The sequence below is a fragment of the Lactuca serriola genome, chromosome 4, assembly GCF_051521515.1.
Source record: "Lactuca serriola cultivar US96UC23 chromosome 4, Lser_US96UC23_V15, whole genome shotgun sequence".
NCBI lineage: Eukaryota > Viridiplantae > Streptophyta > Magnoliopsida > Asterales > Asteraceae > Lactuca > Lactuca serriola.
This window is the reverse complement of record NC_136411.1, coordinates 314143890-314160055: the sequence shown is the minus strand read 5'-3', so window position 1 is coordinate 314160055 and position 16166 is coordinate 314143890.

Below are 16166 nucleotides of genomic sequence, written 5' to 3'. Positions count from 1 at the left end.
AACCCGGATCCTAAACCCGATATCCAAATCCTAATGGGCTGCAACATTTTATTTAAAAAATTGGTCAAATACCCAATACTTTTATTAAAAATAATACTCTTTGAGGATTAATTCAAAACAATAAAATAAAATAAAATTTCCTAAGATTTATAAATCCTAAAAGAATTACTAATAGAATAAAAATAAAAATTGAAATAAAATTTTAAATGCTAAAATTTTAATTCAAACCTAAAATTAAGTCTTTAACTAAAAATAATAATTTTCGTGATTTTGGGATCATAGTTGTTAGACAAACATTTGTCATTTATCAGTACCTCTCCTTCCATTAATAGATCTGGTCGATCACCAGTATTGTGGTCCACTTAAGCACGAAATTTTTTGACAAATTATGGACCTGCTATAGATGACAAGACAAGTTGATCATATGTTCCTAGATAATATTTCCTAAGGACCATTCATCTGACGACGACCAAGGATATTGTTGTCCACCTAAATTGAGCAGCGAGATCTACAGACAATCTAGAATCGTTCAATTTTAGATGTACTATAACATGTTTCCCGATTCCTGATATACCCCAATAATCAAGAACTTCTGAGATACTCCTTACTTTAGGTGATCATACTATTATTCATAGAGAGGATAGATTTAGATTATTATTAATTATGGTTTTTCGAGGGATTGAGAAGTAGAAGGTTGCATATGCTGTGTACTAGGTCAGATTGTTAAACACACAAAGGAGACAACATATGGCTAACAGATGGGAAGAATTTCATAGATATAATATGCAGAGAAATAGATTTGCATATGTTACAGTCTAGGTCGGATCTCTTCCAATCACGTAAAGGAGGCAACATATGACTAACAGTAAGAAAGAAAGAAAATAATTTTCTACAGACCTACTTTATCGAAATTCCCCAGTCGCCTTTTCAATACCGGAATTAAGGACAGAATTCGTACATCAAGGAAAAGTAAAACCACAGTTCTAGATATGGGTTCTTTAGTGTGATAGGTGGATTCTCATGTATATCTGTAACGCCTGTGTTTCCGGGCTTGCCATTTGTAGCAATATAATAGTCTAAGTTAACCTCTGTAACCCGTTTTGAAATAATAAAGATTGTATTATTTGAGTATTATGTGTTTTGTGCTTAATTGCTTAATTATGTGGTTTGATTAATTAAGAATAAAAATAAGCGTCAAAATTTAAGTGTAAAATAAACTTAATATATTTGATTAATGTTGTAGTAATTGAAACGAGGTTTCCGAATATATTTAGAACGCCCAAATCTGACTTCGTATGAGGAAGTTATGATTTATCGAAGTTCCGGCTTAGCGGTATACAGCCTGTTTTACTCGATTTGAGATCGAGCGGTTGTTAGCCGAAGCAATCTAAATGAGAATCGAAGATCTCATTGTTGGTATCGAAGCGATAAAAAGTTAGGCGAGAATGGACGTCAAACGAAGAAGTTATGAATTTATAACGAAAGTTTCTGTCCCGACCTATTAAAAATAATTAATAAAAATAAAGTCAAAATTAGCCGACAGAGTCTAAACAAAAGTTGTAGAGCGTAGTCTCACCTTCGCGTGGATATAAAGAACGTCGAAAACGAAGTTCGTATGAAGAAGTTATGAATTTCCGAAGTTTATAAATCATTTTGTATTTAAATTTAAATCAAAATTCGGAAGCATTATCCGAAGGAGTCACCGATCTGATCCGAGGTACGCCCCGCGTACTCCGAGGGATGTCGACACTCGCACTCGAGCACTTCGGATATGTAAGCAATGACGTTTTGGGCAGTACGCCCCGCGTACTCCGAGGCTCCAGCCTCCTATAAATAGGAACCGAAGGCAGCCGACCCAATTGCCAATTTCTTCTCTTCTCTCTCCCGTTTTGCATCGATTTGCGTGCCAGAAATACCCCGAAGCCCCGGTATCATACTCTAGCCCCGAGGCAAGTCCCGAGATCCCGAAGATCCCGAGAAGTGCGGTTCCCGAGTCGAAGCTCTGCCCGCGAGAAGTTCGATTTTCGAGGAGATCTTCCAGATCTGCTGAGGAATACTACTTTTATAAGCCGTAGTGTTGTCCGATCATCTTCTGATCAAGTGAATGTGTAGTTATTTTCTTTCCAAATACAATAATACGAAGTATTATATATAAAATACGTGTTATGTGTATATATTTGGTTGTATTATGTGTGAATGAGTATTCACTCTCTTCTATCTTACAGATCTGCTTATTTCTTTATGAGATATGTGTTATGTGTGTTGTGCCTCATCTGTTATGTGATATATGTGTTGATTAAAGCATGCTATACAGGTTTTCTTTAAACTATGTATACAAATGTATATTTTTATCTACTAATATGTTGGGTAGAACATGGGTAGACAGTTGGTGTGTAATAAACAGATGAGAGGCCTCGTTGTTGTTTGATTGAGTCATCTAGCGGAGTTTAGATGACGACCACTGGCTATTCTAGACAGTCTTGTGGAAACATTAGCAGGTTCGCCACCTGTAGGTGTTAATGAACTTGGGTGTTCATTCGCTGTACTCCATCCCCCTTATGGTTGCCTTATTTGACTTATATTGCCGAGGTACCCCCGAAGCATGTGTTGTTGCCCCGATGAAATATTCTTAGACTAGGTCCCTTATGTTAGTTGTTTTAGGGACATTAAAGTGAGAATAACGGGAATGGGTAATTGGGTTATTGTTGGTTGGTGAAAATTAAATATGATATTTATTGTGGGTTGAAAACCCTATATGCTCACCAGGCTCCCAAGCCTGACCCACTCAGTTTTAAAATTGTATTACAGGTAGTGGCGGAAGGGCATGAGATGGATGAACCATCAAGTTGTTTGTTTACAAGTCTGCATATGTTTATATTTGTTATATGACTTGTAATGTATTCGTTTATGCTTATTGGTCTGTATCGGAACATGACACCCCGAGTTTTAATTATAATGAAAATACATTTCTTTTATGAAATGCTTCGGTAAACAATGTTTTATCATGTTTTGTTTTTGGGAACAAATTCCGCAACTCTTTCAAATCAAAAGGATTTACTCTGAAAATATTTAAAAGCATAAATGAAAATCGGTCTTTTCTGGCCGAGATTTTTGGGGATGTCACAATATCTCCCTATTCAACCTATCCAAGCGTCATATTGTCAGGCTAAACGGAACTATCTAGGTCAATATTTATCAAGTCTCTAGATTCCTGAAGTTCATATGCACCTAGTTAAGTCCGCTAAATTCTTCGTGCCTACCAGCGCATCAAACACAGAGCCTAGACAATTCAGCTTTGGTACTTTACACAGACTCAGATTGCCCGTTATCATTTGTTGATATCAATTCCCAAACCATCACTTCTCAGAAATATTTTTAATTTTTCTGTTTTTCTAATGCTTTTGGATTTTTTTTTATTTTCTATTGTTTTTGGATTTTTTATTTTCTAATTTTTGTTTTGTTTTTGTTTATTTCTCCCCCTAAATTTGTGCATGGGTGAGAATGAAATAAAAAATGCGCAAATTTAACCTAATCTAAACAAAAATTAATCCTCGAAGCGAATCATTTTCAAAAGATTGACCAGCACATCGAATCGAGCTTTGTTGAACGGCTTGGTGAACATGTCTGCCACATTATTAGCAGTGGGGACCTATTCTAGCCGAATAAGCCAGCGATGATAACAATCTCGGATAAAATGCACTTTGATATCGATGTGCTTGGTCTTTGCGTATTGGACCAGATTTTTAGCAATTTGGATCGCAGCCTCATTATCACAAAATATAGGGGTTTCTGAAAAATTCAAACTGTAGTCCAACAGTTGATGTTGGATCCATATAACTTGAGAGCAACAGACAGACGCAGCGACATACTCCGCTTTTGTTGTTGAGGTTGAGACGGTATTCTGCTTCTTGCATTACCATGAGACCAGTCTATCTCCCAGAAATTGGCATCCTCCTAAAGTTGATTTTCTATCAAGCTCGCACCCACCATAGTTGTTGTCTGCAAAATCATAAAGGTCAAATTCGGGATTTTTCGGATACCAAAGACCCAGTTTTGGGCAACGTTTGAGGTACCGAAGGATCCGTTTAACAACAATAAAATGAGAAAGTTTAGGATTAGCCTGGTAGCGTGCACATTGAAAGACAGCAAACATTACGTCTGGGCGACTAGCAGTCAGATACATGAGCGATCCGATCATTGATCGATAGTACGTCTGATCTACGGATTCACCTTGAAGATCAGGAGCTAGTAAAGGTCTCTCCACCATGGGTGTAAGAGCAGGTTTCGCGTCTCGGAACCTGAACTTCTCTAGCATATCATCCACATACTTTGCTTGGTGAATAAGGATTCCGGTTGAAGATTGTATGACCTAAAGCCCTAAAAACGTGGTCATCTCCCCAAGCGAACTCATCTCGAACCGCTGCTTCATCACGTCTTCGAACTCTTTGCAAAGTTGTTGGCTTGTCGAACCGAATATAATGTCGTCCACATAGATTTGAACAAGAATTTGATCCGGACCAACACGTTTGATAAATAAGGTCTGATCAATGGTGCCTCGGGAATAGCCATGATCGAGCAACTGCTGAGTTAGGGTAGCATACCAAGCTCTAGGAGCTTGATGCAGCCCATATAAAGCTTTGTCTAACTTGTAGACATGGTTGGAAAGCTTGGAGTTAACGAAACTGGGAGGTTGGTCAACATAAATCTCCTCTTTGACCTTGCCATACAAGAAAGCCGTCTTGATGTCCATCTGGTATACTGTAAAGTTCATGTAGGAAGCATATGCGAGGAAGATACGAATAGCCTCCAAGCGCGTCACCGGAGCATAAGCCTCCATATAATCAAGAACCTCAATTTTCCGAAACCCGCGAACCACTAATCTCGTCTTGTTACACACGATGACACCCGAGTCGTCTTGCTTGTTCCGAAAGACCCATCTGGTATCAAGAGATTTCTTTCCTTTGGGCAGCTCCACCAGCTTCCAAATCCCGAGCTTCTCGAATTGATTAACTTCATCATGCATGGCGTCAACCCAACTGGGCTCATTCAGAGCCATTTCGACATTCTTGGGCTCTATCTGAGAAATAAAGCAGGAGTAGAGACATGTATTGACGTCTCCATTCTGACTTCGCATTTGAACACCGTTGCCCAGCTGGCCAATGACGTTCTCTATAGGATGGTCGTGCTGATTGCGAGCAGGGATCTCGTGGCTGATGTCATTGATAGAGACTGGAAGATTATGGATGTTAACCACTCCTTCATTTGTTGAATGATCCACGGTAGATGAACTAGGTTCGTTTGTCAGATCTGCTACAAACTCATCAGCGATTCTTTCCGGAAAGAGAAGTTCCATCAGATTTGAAGTTACAGCGGAAGTCTCTTGGTTCATTTACTCTCTTTCCACCGGAGTTACAGGAGTAGCATCAGCATCAGGAGAAGGTTGTTGAGGGGAGGACTCAGACGAATTAGTTTGAATAGAAGACACCGCCAGAGGATCAGAAGAAACCAATGGTGGTCTGTAGACAACTTCTTCCTCTTCGTCTTCAATAATAATTTTCGAACTAGAGGTAGACCCTGTTTGATTATCCCAAGGCACACTGAATGATTTGAAAAGAGATGTGTAATCAAATAGCCAATCTGGACCCACTCTAGCGTCTGTCTCATTCTCTTCAAGCCAACAAACATCAAAAGACTCCACAATCTGTTTCGTCTTCTTGATATAAACCCTGTATGCAGTACGAGCAGCGTATCTAACAAAGTAGCAATCATCGGCTTTTCCATTGAATTTGGGGTTGGATTCCAAGTGGAAAAGAGTGCAAGGGTAGCCAAATACTCTGAAATGGATGACAGATGGCTTGTGTCCGTATAGAATTCCGTACGGTGTTTTCATTTTGGCTTTGTTGATCAGCACGCGATTCTGAACATAGCACGTTGTGTTAATCGCCTCTGCCCAAAAGAACACAGGAAGTTTGGAGTCACACAGCATCGTACTTGCGGCGTCTTTAAGAGTTCGATTCCTCCATACGGCAACACCGTTTTGTTGTGGTGTGTGAACAGAACTGAATGGACGCACAATCCCTTTCTCAACGCAAAGATGGTCAAGAACAGCGTTCTTGAACTCCGTTCCATTGTCAGTACGCAGCGCTTTCACTTAGTTGTTGGTCTGGTTCTCTATAATCACAATGAACTTCTTGATGAGGTCAGCGATCCCAGCTTTGTTGGACAGAAAGAAAACCCAAGTGAAACGAGAGTAATCATCTATCACAACGAGGCAGTATGAATTGCGGCTGATACCGAGAACGTTAACCGGACCAAATAAATCCATATGTAACAATTGGAGCACTTGACTGATAGAGTTAACCTGCTTTGGAAAGTGTGGTTTCCTATGATGTTTTCCTTGAGCACATGAAACACACTTTTCAAACGTAATGAAATCTCTAACATGCAGACCTCGGACCAATTCGTTCTTTGCAAGCCGATTTGTATTCTTTGCATTTGCATGACTGAGACGACGATGCCACAACATCGCAGTTTGTTATGAGACTTTGGAGAGTAAGCAAGTGACTTCGTCGGGAATATTTTTGTTCATGTCTATGATGTAGGCATTCCCATCCTTCTTAGATTTGACGAGAATCCACTCCTCCGGAATGACCATGCCTGACTTTAACATAAGACATTCTTTGTCGGTAAAGTGCGTCGAATACCCTTTCTCGCAAATCTGAGAGATGCTCAACAGACTGTGCTTCAATTTAGGAGCATAGTTGACATTTTCAAAATTAAGCACTCCATTCGATACTATTCCTTTCTGAGTTACTTTTCCACCTTCACCACCCGCAAACGAGACATAACCCCCATTAAATGTTTGAATGTCATGAAGTTGGGAGATATCTCTTGTCATGTGCCGGGAGTAGCCATTATCGACATACCAAGGTCTGACGATACTCCTCCACGACTGTCCCTACACAAGGAGCGAATTTATTCAGATTTGGGAACCCATGTCATCACAATCCAGGGTTTACCCTTCACTTTCACATATTTTTCATTTGATTCTTTCTTTTCATTAGGTTTAGAGGTTGGTGGTGACTGATCTGAATTCAATTTTGGTATCCACTTAAAGTTAGGTTTTGAAACTTTGTTAGTTTGCTTCGAGCCGGTGGATTTTCTACTCAAAGAGTTTGAAGAGTTTGAAGATCTGTTCCTACCCTTTGACAAACTCTACTTAGGCTTAGCCTGAGTTGATTTTGGCAAACTATTATTGAATTTATGGAAAACCAGTTTATTCTTTTGAAAATTCGCCATTTTCTTGTTTGGATTTATGCTCAAGTCACCATTCTGAGAATGAATTCTAGGGGATTTTCTAGTTAAAGATCGTCCCCGAAATTCATTCTCTCCTATTTTTGATGTGTGAGATACAAGTATCTGGTTTAAACAGTTTCTTGGATTGTGTCCAGCAGTGCCACAGTTAAAATAGATTTGTTTATTATCAGTGGTTTTGACATTGCTTTTGACATATTTATTTCTTTTGTTTTTATTTCTACCACTTTCACAAATGCAAGAACAATCACAGGATTTTGAAGCAAATGTGGAAGATGTAGAAGCATTTGAATCAGACAAAGATACATTCGCAAACAAAGCATTATCAGTTGCAATCTTATCATCAGAAAAAACAATACAACCAGACACAAAATTGTTTAAATTCGAATTTAATGTAGACTCATTACACAAACTGACACCAAAATTTGACACACCATCATTATTAGACTTAAGAACATCAGACTTTTCATCTCTCTTCTCCCCCTGAGCTATGGACTTATCTTCACTCAAATTTGAAATGTTAGTATCCAAAACTTTTGCGTTTGAACATGTAACTTGTTTAGAAGCAGGTTTTCCATAAACAAGAAAAGGTTCTCGATCTATTTCTTCCCGAGATAATGGAATAACGGTATAATTGTGATTGTAAGGAGAAGGGACACTCTCAAAACCTAGTCCTACTTTCTTTTGGTTTCCACAAGTGACATCTTTCCACTGCATTTGGTTTTCTATCATTTTCACAACAACTTCGCTTGACCCATCAAATTTTTTAAAATTGAATTCAGCATTTTCAAAACGTGTTTTCAATGAGGCAAGTTCAGCAGTCACAGCTTCAAATTTTCATTTGATATGGTCATAGTTCTCACATTTGTTGCTGTAATCCTCTTGTAATTTCCTAAAGTCTTTTATTTTATTTTCTAGTTGAGTCTTTAAAGGCTTTTGGGTTTTCCCAAGTGTGTATCCCTCATATTTTAAGTCCTCGTTCTCTCTATAGATTAACTCTATTGATTCTCGCAAAAATTTCATACTTTTAGCACAAGATGGAGAGCAACCAGATTCACTTACCTCGGGCTTAGATGACTCAGAAGTAGTTTGCACGAATGAAAGCAAACTAGAGGTTCATCATATCTTCTTCGGGGTGTATCTCCGCCTCTTTCTCTTTGCAATCCTTGATCTGGGCCAAATAAGTATTTTCAGGTCCTGAAATATTCAGGGCCTGAATTTGATCTTCCCAATCAAAGGATTGAGCCACCATTGCCAGATTTGCAGATTCATTGGTTGATGAGGATCCTCTGTTGTTGCTGTGGACGTAGGTAACTGGCACCACGGTTTGATCAACATTTTCCCTTCTATCAGGATTTGGACATTCCCTAGCAAAGTGCCCTGGCTCATGGCAATTGTAGCAGCCAAGTTTGCCTTTGTTGAATCCGACCTTTGTTGGAATTCACAATCCAGTTGTTTTTTCCAGTTTTATTAGAAAACTGATTTGCCCTGAACAAAGCCATGGCCATCTGCCAGGTTATATCCATCTCTTCTACATCTTCTGGATGAATCTAATCAAGGTCGGTAAACGAAAGCTGTGGGGAGAGTTCTCCAGCCACAAAAGCATTGTAGCAATTTACCAAACCCGTGGCAAGAGCCATATTTTCTTCTTTTTCTTTCATGATTGACATCTGAGAACTGAAACCATGACACTGAGGAGGTACAACATTAGATGAGCCAACACTGGGATTAACTTGTTGAGAAGTGATCTGAGGTTGAGAGACTTGAACTTGTTGCATGGAAGGGATAAAATAGTATGTAGGTTGAATCGGTTGATCAGTCATGAAAGGTTGAACTTGTGGAACATGTGGAGTTGGGGTAACTTGAGGAGCTTGCGCAACAGTGAAGCTTGAAAAAGCATTGTTGTTTGTGGCTTGGATCCCTAGATTTGCAGTGGAATAAGAATTAACATGATTAATCTCCTTCTGCTTGTCATCAAGATCACAAGCCTTGATGATAGACATAGTTTCTGCCAGACTCAGCCTATTTAAGTCTTTTGTTTTCTTGATCACTGAGTCATTAATATCCCAGGATTTTGGAAGGGAGTTTAACAACTTCTTGTTGATTTCTGATCTTGTTACCGAAACACCTGTAGAACTCATTTCTGTGGTGAGAGTAATGAACCTCTGGAGCTGGTTCTCAAGATTTTCGCCCAGGACATAGTTGAACTTTTGTCGAAGCATGTACTGACGACTCTGCTTCATATCCTCATTACCCTCATAGAGTTCTATTAATGCTTCCCAAAGTGCTTTCGCAGATGTATACTCATGGAAACCCTGAGCGATTTCTAGAGATAGTGCCATTGTAAGCGTAGAAAAGGTTTTATCCTGCTCTTCGACCTTTTCGAAATCCTCATCCGTATAATTTTCAATCTGTTTGTCAACAATTGTGTCATCTACTGTAGTAGTAATTCGAATTGGTCCCCTAAGTATACTGCACCAAATCTTGAAATCTTTCATTTTAATATACTTCTTGGTCCGGTATTTCCATTCTGGAAAGCCATCAGCATTTATGTTGGGTCAAAAATATGGTTTATACTTTGTTTTTCTAGGAAAATATATTTTTATGTAAAGTTGTATGTGTTTACGGTTTGTGTGTACAGTCGTACACGTGTGTACGGCCGCACACCCTGTGTACGGCCGTACACAGGGTGTGCGGCTGTACACATGTGTATGGATGGAGGTCCATATAAATAGATGTAATGGGTAAAGGAGTGTACGGTTAGAATGCTAGAAAGGAGAGAAAGGAGAGAAGGCTAGAGAAGAGAGAAAAAGTTAGAGAGAAGAAGTGTGTGTGAGAGAGAATCTATTGTAAGGAGCATCATTCATATTGAATACATCATTAGATTCATCATCTTCTTCTTCTCATTCTCTTCTATATTGATCTGACATCATCCAATTGATTGGGATTCCGCACCATCAATTGGATCCGATTGATACACAAGCAATTTTGGGGACTTACAATTGGTATCAAAGCTTGGATTGTATCAGTTAATTTTGTCAGATCTGGAGCTTATTTGATCTTATTTTGAAAAGATAGCAGCATTTTTGGATAGATCCCGCAAAAATAAGGGGGGTTACTTCTTTGCATTTTTCATAAAAATGAGTTTTTGATCGAGTTTTGGAGCAAAAAAGGGTGAAAAACGTCGTTTTTTCGCGAATCTGTTGAAGGTGTGCGGCTCAGCAGCCTCGGTGTGTGCGGCCGGTTCGGTGTGCGGCTCGGACGTGTATGGTCACCGTGTACGCCTTGGAGTGTGCGGCTCGGTCTCGCCTCGGATTCTCGGCTCAGCTGCTTCGCTCTCGTATCAACAGCGTCTTTGGCTCGCACTTAGCTCACCTCGCAAGCAGCAACCTCGCACAACAGCCCTTTCATAAAAAAAAAATGGATACGAAGTTGAGGTGCCAGGGATCGAATCCTGGACCTCCAGGTCATTGCCCCAGCGCCTTACCATCTCATTTGGAATGCTCCTTGTGTCACTCCTCCGAAATCTGAAACATAACTTCTCCTTCTCGGTTATTATTTTCAAAAATTGGCACTTTTAACCCTAAGAATCAATTTTTTTTCATTCTAAATTCTATTTTCAACCCAATTTTTTTTTTTTTATCTTTGACCTTAAAATTTTGACTTCGACTTTTAAAATTTGACTTTTGACTTTCATCTTTGACTTTTTCGTTTAACTTTTAAATTTTCAAATTTAGCTTTTCGGTTTGACTTTTAAGTTTGACTTTTCAAGTTTGACTTTTTAAATTTGACTTTTAAAGTTGACTTTCTCGGTTTTTAAGTCAAAGGGCAATTAAAAAATAAATAAATAAATAAATAAAATTAAAAAAAAAGGAAAAGAAAATGAGTTTCGCATCAATTCCGGTAAATAAAGTTTCATGTACTTCATCTTGTGAAACTACTATTAAATTTCTCCGAGATCAAATCGATTTATTAAAAAGAGAAAATGAGGACCTCAAATACGAAGGCTATACTCTTAGGAAAGGACAGAAACCGTTAAAAGCTTAATTAGAAACCAAAATCAAGGATTTCCGGAAATTACAAGAAGATTACAGCAACAGGTGTGAAAATTATGATCACATTAAGAAAAAACTTGATGTTGTAACTGAAGAACTCGACGCTTTGAAAATAAAGTGTGGAAAAACAGATGTTAGTTTCAAAAATTACACTGCGTCAAGTAAGACAGTCGAGTCCTTATATGAAACCCAATTAAAATTCAAAGAAAATCAAAACAAGGGTCTAGGGTATGATAGTGTTCCTCCACCTTTCAATCATAACTACACATCTATCCCTATGACACAGGACGAAATTGACAGGGAGGCACATCTTCGATATGGCAAACCAGATAGATTTGTGTCAAGAGGTATTCAAGTTGAAGATACTAATGCTTCTACTTTATGTGTAGGTAAAGTAGCAGAGGATGAGAACAAGGAGAACACCATTGAACAAACCAACATCTCCTTGAACTTTAAATCTGTTGCTTCGAACTCAACTGCTTCTGATCAACCTGCCGTTGAGAAATAAAGGCTACCAATTCCAATGCACCAGAGCTCTTGTTGCAAGTATGCATGTGGGAACAACAAGAGACAAGGCAAGGACACGCCACCAGGGGCAGGAAGAAACAACTCCACAGTGAAGAAAAAGACATGTTTTCACTGTCGAACACCTGGACACATTGCCCGAAACTGTCCAAATAACGCATACGTTCCTTACTATGCACAAGGCTGGCAGAACGTGCCAAGAGGGAGATACTTCAAAAGAAACCCCTCATGGTCACGTTCATACCATAATGACTGGAACGCGCAGAAGGCCAAGAATCAAAACCACAAGGCCAAGAATCAAAATCCCAAGGGCAAGAAGGGAATGTCGGCCAAGAAGCCAAATCCAAGAGATGCTCCCATGAAGTGAAAATCAAAGTCATCTCAATGGCCGACATCAAGTTCAAAATCAAGTGCTGAGCCACCCATCAGATCGAAAAACAAATGGGTTAGACCCAACTACAAATGGGTTCCAAAGGCTCACTCTCCCAAATCTTCTAACGTTTCTAATATTTTTACATCTTCTATTTGTGACAAAGGTCGACCCAGTTTCAAAATGGACTGGGCTCCAAAGACCAACTGATCCCGCTCTGTGTCGAAGCAGCTATGGAGGCATATCATCAGACTTCGGTTTGTTGGTAGTGGCTGTTCCTGGCACTTGATAGGAGACATCTCTCAACTGTACAACACTCAGAACATTGTTTGGGAGAATGTGTCCTTTGCAGGAAGGGAAGAAAGGAAGTGATCATTCACGGGGTTTGTGCTTAATGACATGAAGAATTTTCGGATATGTTCTGAGATTACGCATGCTGTTCACAGACCTTCTGGATGCAAATTCAATCGGTGACTTACAGTTTGAGTTTTCTTCTCTATACTCCTGAGTTTTTCTTAAGCCGATTCGCTTTAAAGACAAATTTTTGTTTTAGGATGGTTTAAATTTGCGCATTTACTTTCGTTTCTCTCCTATGCACAAATTTAGGGGGAGAAATAAAAACAAAACAAAAATTAGAAAATTTTAAAAAATATAAAAAAAATTAATTAGAAAATCAAAATAATAATATGTTGGTTATGGAATGTGCTTGAGGGAGATGTTTTGGGAAGTGAGTCATAACAGGCAGTCTAAGTCTGTGTAACGTACCCAAAGTTGAAGGGTCTATGCTCTGGTTTGATGCGTCGGTAGGCACGAAAGATTCTAAATGGACATGACTAGGCAGAGTTGAACTTCAGAAATCAAATGACTTGACAAATCTTGACCTAGTTAGATCCGTTTAGCCTGACCATACGACGCTTGGATAGGTTGAGCAGGGAGATATATATGGGAATCTACTCGTCATATTAAATGAACCCGTATCTGGAACCGTGGTTTAACTTTTCCTCCTTGTGCGGATTCTGTCCTTAATTCTGGTATTGATGGGGCAAGTAGTAAATTCCGATAAATTAGGTCTGTAGAAAATCATTTCCTTTCTTTCTGTCTGTTAGTCATATGTTACCTCCTCTGCGTGATTGGAAGAGATCCGACCTGGACTGTAACATATGCAACTCTATTTCTCTGCATATTATACATATATATATATATATATATATATATATATATATATATATGAAATTCCTCTTATCTGTTAGCCATATGCTATCTCCTTTGCGTGACTAACAATCCGACCTGGTACACAGCATATGCACTATAAGTGATAATACTCTGAATCTATCTTCTCCCCTAATGATGGTCTGCTCATCCGATGTAAGGAGTACTCTGGAAGTCCTTGATTACCGGGGCATATCTGGAAGCGGGAAACATGTTCCAGTACAATTAAAATTGAACACTCAAAGATTGTCTATATATCTCGCTGCTTAATTTAGGTGGACAACAATATCCCTGGTCGTCGTTAGCTGAATGATCCTTAAGATATAGTATCTTGAAACTTAGGATAAGATATAATATCTAGGAACTTAGGATCAAATTGTCTTGTCACTTATATTATGTCCTAATTTTGTCACAATTTTTTGTGTTTAAGTGGACAACAATACCGGCGATCGACCAGACAAAGACGTGAAGATGGAAGGTACCGACAAGCGGATAAATGTTGTCTAAAAACTTTGATCCCAAATCATTCTTAAAGTTAGATATCAATTTATTTTTGTAAAATTTGTTCATAGTTTTCCTTTATGAACAAATTTTAGAAGGAGAATTAAAAATAACTCAAAAATCAAACAAAAATCAGAAAATTAAAAAAATCTAAAAATAGTGTTATTTCTTGTTCAGAAAATCCAAAAAATATATATATATATATATATATATATATATATATATATATATATATATATATTTTTTGTGTGCTAATTTTTCTTTTAGTTTTGTTTTGTCTTGAAAAGTGATTTCAGGCGTAGATGAGACTCGTGGAGACTGTATTGAAGATCTTCTGAGCCAAGGCTTCATCCGTGAGCATCGAAGAATTCGCATTCGAAGGAGCAAGAAATGAAGATTATTCTTTCGACATTCAATATGTCAACCCTAGAAGCATGGTGAAGTTGTACTTGAAGATTATGTGACAGATTGCATTGAAGCCTCCTCAATCAATTTGCTACTATCTATGAACCTGTTGAAGTGATCCAGAAGATTATTTCTCTCCGTTGTTCTCTCTGAAGATTCTCAAGCTGAAAGTGCTATCTTTCAAGAATCTTTTCATCAAACCTCCTCACCTAACGTGCGTTCAATGTCAAATTTTGAAGAAAAACCCAACCGCTCAAGATGAATTCATTTATTGAAGATTCATATGTTCATCTTGATGTTGTGAAGAAATTTGAAGATTAATGCTGAAGCCAAGCTACCAATGAAGATTAACAAGAAAAAGTCAACGACTTTTTAGGGGAGTTTGTTGGTCCATTTAGAAAAGAAAGCTATAAACCAAGGGGGAGATTGTTGGGTCAAAAATATGGTTTATACTTTGCTTTTCTAGGAAAATATATTTTTATGTAAAGTTGTATGTGTTTATGGTTTGTGTGTACGGCCGTACACCCTGTGTACGACCGTACATAGGGTGTGCGGCTGTACACATGTGTATGGATGGAGGTCCATATAAATAGATGTAATGGGTAGAGGAGTGCACAGTTAGAAGGCTAGAAAGAAGAGAAGGCTAGAGAAGAGTGAAAAAGTTAGAGAGAAGAAGTGTGTGTGAGAGAGAATCTATTGTAAGGAGCATCATTCATATTGAATACATCATTAGATTCATCATCTTCTTCTTCTCCTTCTCTTCTATATTGATCTGACATCATCCAATTGATTGGGATTCCGCACCATCAATTGGATCCGATTGATACACAAGCAATTTTGGAGACTTACAATTTAAGAGTCGGGGAATTCGAGAAGTTGTTCCCATGATGGTGTCAAGTTCCTGATGTATTGTCATGCTTTGAGAATCCATTTGTTTATTTGTTTTTTTTTATGATTTTTTTAATTTTTTTTAATTTTGATTTTGTTTAGAAAATTAAATTGAAAGAAAAATAAAAATGATCAAAGACAGGTTTTCGGTCGAAAAGTTAGACCGAAAACTAGAATCAAGTGAGTTTTCGGTTTCCTAAGATTGATGAAAGGTTTTCGGTATTTGAAGATGTTTGGCTTTTCGGTTTCTGAAGAATTCTTGGGTTTTCGGTTTCTAAAGATACTCGGATTTTCGGTTTCTGAAGAATGCTTGGATTTTCGGTTTCTGAAGAATACTTGGATTTTCGGTTTCTGAAGATGAACCGAAAACTAAGGATTTTTCAGTGAAAATGTTGATTCTTGATTAGATTACTATTTTTCGCACAACCAAAACTTCCAAAAATGCTTCCAAGTACACAGATCTGAACATAACAAGAATGACAATGAGTTTTCGGTGTGTGTTGATACAACCGAAAACTATAAGAATTCCCTCACATACTTAAATCTGATGCAAATCTTGATTTTGATAAAGCAAACAACGATCCAGTCTTCAAAGTAGAGCAGATTCGAACTTGCCAATGAACCGAAAATGAATATCACGAAAGTATTAATGAACCGAAAAAAGAAAACACAATTGATTGACACTAGAAGTGCTCTGATACCAATTGTTAGCTCCCAAATATGTGGGATCAATCTAATGATCAATCAATTGCAATATAAATGAAGAAGAAGAAGAAGAAGAAGAAGAAGATTAAACAACCAAGCTTGCATACAATTCAATCATGAAATGTCGAATACAACTTGGATAGACCGAAAACTAGCTAGAACGACTAAACTTGCCTCTGACAACCTGACAACAT